Source organism: Pinus tabuliformis, chromosome Q (assembly GCF_031772625.1).
Source record: "Pinus tabuliformis cultivar Carrire ecotype Pingquan chromosome Q, CPIR1, whole genome shotgun sequence".
Taxonomy (NCBI): Eukaryota; Viridiplantae; Streptophyta; class Pinopsida; order Pinales; family Pinaceae; genus Pinus; species Pinus tabuliformis.
In genome coordinates, this window is record NC_142296.1 from 1,218,642,071 (window position 1) to 1,218,646,812 (window position 4,742).

At 39.0% G+C, this 4,742-nt stretch overlaps 1 pseudogene; it reads left to right on the forward strand.

Annotated features, from left to right (window-relative positions):
• The first annotated feature begins 2,238 nt into the window (after positions 1-2,238).
• LOC149224171 (peroxidase 27 pseudogene) lies at positions 2,239-3,620 on the forward strand (annotated as a pseudogene).
• The last annotated feature ends 1,122 nt before the right edge of the window (positions 3,621-4,742 follow it).

Here is a 4,742-nt window from a genome sequence, read left to right on the forward strand (position 1 = left end):
CGGTAATAATTTCATTTCTTGAGAATAATATTTTGTCTCGTTTTGGTTGCCCGAGTAAGTTAATCATTGATAACGTAACAGCTTTCAAGTCAAAAAGGATGGTTGAGTTTTGCAGTAAATACCACATTACTTTGGGCACTCAACCGCCTATCATCCACAAGGCAATGGATTAGCGGAGTCTTCCATCAAATCTTTGGTTAATATCATTAAGAAGATGTTGGAATTCAATAAGAAGAGTTGGCATAAGAAGTTGGTTCATGCACTTTGGGCAGATCGAGTGAGTCAGAAGAAATCCATTGGTATGTCCCCCTTTGAGCTAGTTTATGGAGTTGATACCATGTTCCCTACCTCTCTTGCAGCTCCAGTAGTCAAACTTCTTCAGGAGGCTAGTAGTGAAGATGACCCAATGCAGAGAAGACTAAATCAAATGATCCACTTGCAGCAGACACGGGAAGATGTTTTTCAAAACACATTCAAGTTGCAGGAGAGAATTAAAAAGATTTATGACAGAAAAGCAAAGGCGGACACATTTCAGTTGGATGATGTGGTTTTAAAGTGGGATGCAAGGAATGCAGAAAAGGGCAAGCACGGTAATTTTGAAAATCTCTGGAAAGGTCCTTTTAAGATCACAGCATATCGAGGTCAGAATGCCTTTCTTTTGAAGGAAATGAACGCGGAAGATTGTCCAGGAGGGCCGGTCAATGGTCGGCTGCTCAAGTGGTACCATTTCTAAGTTATTTCTGCTATTATCATTGTCATTGTAAATACCATTTTATTTCAGTTTCACTGCAAGAGTGTGCTGTAATCTTTTCTTCAGTCTAGGGCCTGAAGTGAAGGCTATAATTCTGAAGAAAGGTTTCAGTTTTGAGTTCAGTTTGTCGAGTCAATTTTTCAGTCATTTCAATTTTATCATTGAGTCATTTTGAGTCAAGTTTCAGTCAAATTGAGTCAGAGTCTTGTGTTGTTTGTTGAAATAATGACTCCATAGCCCAATGGACGAAGGCATTGTCTAACTCTCCCAGAGATCTGCCGTTCTTGGCACATCCAAGGAGCTACCATCCCTATTGGAGCCAATGATAGAGTCAGTCTGGTCATCCCTCCGTCAGAGATCAAAACTCTTTTTGCATTTCATTTTTAGGTGTCTTGCTCGTTTCACTCAGTTGCATTTCGCTAGGGGCATGCCATTGACTGACATAAGGGTTTGGATTTCTTGTGTCCCTCATGTTTGTACTTGGTGGGTTGGTCAAAATTTCTCCAAAAATCATCAAAGTTCATTTCAAGTGATTTGTAGTCATAGATGCTATTTTGGTCAAAAAGAGTCATTTTAATTTTTAAGTCTAGGGTTTGGTCTTTAGAAATGTTAAATAATGCCTACGGGCCATGAGGAGGATTTCAATAAGTTTTCAATTAAAAAAATTTCATCATTAAATATGCTCGAGGACATTTCTTGTTCAAAACTCTATTTTGAATAAGAAATTGTCGAATTCAGTTTTTGTAATAAGATGTATCTTTCTACCATGATGTTCTTCACTTGCAGACTCTGGTCCTCCTTTGCTAAAGTTCAACGCCAACATCCCTGCAAAAATCAACCCATTTCATCAGTTAAAACTCAGAAAATCAGTGAGAAAACAAATGGACAAATTTGGATTAAATGAAAATTGCCAAAATCAAAAAACATTGCAAAATGGGTTTTGAAGAAGTAAAAATCAAAACCATCTCTTGTCAAGATATTTCTCAAAGCTATTTATTCCTTTGCAACAAGCGTCATTTAGAATCCAAGGGAGAAATTGTGTTTTGAAAGTGTAAAAGCAAAACTGTGTTTGGAAGAAGTCGACTGTGTGAGTTTAAGGTAGCGCAATGCATTGGGAAGGGTTGTGATGCACACACACAACGCGACACGTTGGGAAGTTCAACTCCGTGTTATTTTCTTCTAGCGCGACGCACCCAAGGGCCGCGGCGCATTGTGTTTTTGCATGGCGCACAGAGCCCCAAAGGCCAAATCACTTCCACTCTACAAAAATTCGATTTGTTTCAGTGCAATTTTCTCCAAGTAAATTTGTCAAAGCCTGTTTAATGATTTTTGACTATGGCACTGTGGTTTAGAAGCGAAGAAATCAAAGAATTGAGTGGTGAATCCAAGTCAAAGTAGGAACCATCTGTAGAGATAGTTGAAGGTGAATATTGGCGCGTGGTTGAGAGGCCAACAGAAGAAATAGAGTTATCTTTCACAGGTTTTATATGGCAGATGTTGAAACTGGGGTTTTTGGGAGTGGGTTTCCAAAATCTTTACCTGGAACACAATCTGGTGAAGTTGATCCATACGTAACATCAGGTTGGAACTTAAAAAACTTTTCTCAGTTTCCAGGGTCAGTGCTATCATATGAAGGAGGAAACATCTCTGGGGCAGCTCATACTCGACCTGTATTTGTATGTGAATTCCCCCAATAGGTTCGTAATGCTGAAGTTGAATGGCTGAGAACCCATGGGGTAGGCACAATAGCGATATTGTGTGGCATGGACAGGGCGACAGGGCTATGCTAGAAGTTGTGCGGAAGGAAAGCTTTCATTTGGAGTTACTTGTCTGGGAATGCCCCTTAGAGATGCATTGTTCTTGAGATTCCAAAAAGGCTTTGCGTACCTGAAAATGATGAAATAAGTGCTAAGCATGGGTATAAATGGATGGTGGCTGTGATTCCATGGAAGAAAGAAATGCATAGGATGGATAGGTCTGTCAAAGAATACATTTCTGTAGTGCCTAGGCAATATGGAGTACGAACCAACTCGAGATTCACATATCTTTACTCTAACATTCAGCCAAATCCTCGTCCCACCAGGTGCCAGGAGTTCCACCTATGTTCATTCGTTTCCTCAATGATTTTTCTAAGGGTTGCAATGGATCGGTGCTCTTGAATTCAACAAATTCAGCCAAAGCAGAAAAGGATGCGCTTCCAAATCAGAGTCTGAGAGGATTCCAAATAATTGACACAGCCAAAGGTGCAGTGGAGAAAGTGTGCCCGGGTATGGTGTCATGCGCCGATATTCTTGCACTCGTCGCACAAGATGTTGTCCATATGTTGGGTGGACCATTCTAGAATGTTCCAACAGGACGCAGAGATGGAGTGGTGTCTATCAAGAAAGAAGCTCTCACTAAACTTCCTCCCCCCGCTGGGAATATCTCCCAACTCACATCAATATTTGCCAGCAATGGTCTTGATGGTAAAGACCTTGTTGTCTTATCAGGTGCCCACATTATAGGGATATCCCACTGCAGCTCCTTTAGCAACCGGCTTTACAATTTTACAGGAAAGGGAGATATGGATCGGTCCTTGAACAAGCATTATGCAGCTAAACTGAAATTACAATGCAAGCCAGGGGACAAAAATACAAGGGTAGAGATGGATCCCAGCAGTTTTCAAACATTTGATACGCATTACTACACCAATATAATGAAGCACAAAGGCTTCTTTCAATCCGATGACGCACTTCTGACCAACAACGAGGTACAAGCATTTGTCAATATAGAATCGCGGGGCTCGTCGTTCTTCTCAGATTTTATAGTGTCTATGGAGAAAATGGGAAGAATCAGTGTGCTCACAAGCACTGCAGGACAAATACGATGACACTGTGCTTTTACAAATTAATTAGTCTTTGATTCTCTTTGCATATGTAATTGACAGTAATGTACATTTTTATTTGAGAAAAATAAACTCCTCTTGCAAGGAGGCTTTCAAATTTAATTAAAAAAAAAAAAACATATGTGGCGGATTTGATCCAAATTTCAGCATTAAAATATTGGAGACCTTTTCCCGTCTGTAAAGTGGCAAACACATCTCCAGAAATTTGAGGGCGTTTGCGTGGGAATGTACCAAGTGACATTCATGAAATAGAGTTTTTGCCTAAAATCAACAACTACACGATTCTAGGCTCAAAATTTAGCAAAGGAATAGGATTCGACTACCTACTTTTGACTTCAGTTATGCTTCAAAGGATTTACAGCTACAGATTCTGCCTCTGCATTGGTCTTTTGATTGGAAAATGTAATGCTTCCCCTTTTCAGAATAGGTGGTTGGCTCTTTAGTTTTTTTTTTGTTAGTGATGATTAAATGATTCCTTATTCTGGATCAATCCATTTTCTCATAGAAAGCTTATTTATTGTATTGAAAAATCATTTTGTAAGGGGTTGGAATTTCTGGGAGCAGTGTGGAGGACAAACCCAATGCTTTCATTGTACAGTTTTGGTGGAGATTTTAATGAAATGATGTAGCTCTGATTCCTGATATCCATGTGGTGTGAGTTTATCATATGTTCTTCTTATTGTTTCATGAGTAAATTGTTATGTTTTCAGTTCATTCATAATCGTTTCTAGCTGAATGTTTTTAAGTAAGAAAGGTAGAATTCAGTTTATTTCTCTGCCTGGGAGAAACATTCATCCTCTGTGTGTCTTATTCTATCTGAAAAGGATTCATTATATATGTCCTTTTCATCTTCTCAACAGTCTGTCCACTCCATATCATTTTAGTTTGATTACGAAACCTCATGCCTATCTTGCCTCACGAAATAATATGTATCTTTGATTTAATTTCTCAGCTAATGTTGTCCTTTGGTCACATATAGCTCAGAAAATTCAGTCATTTAATCAATTACCTCTCTTTCATATCTATTTACTAGCCTAAAATCAGTTCTCATTTTAAGTCATCTCAGATCCTATTGAGTATTTTTACTGAGTTGACCTGGAGAGAGAC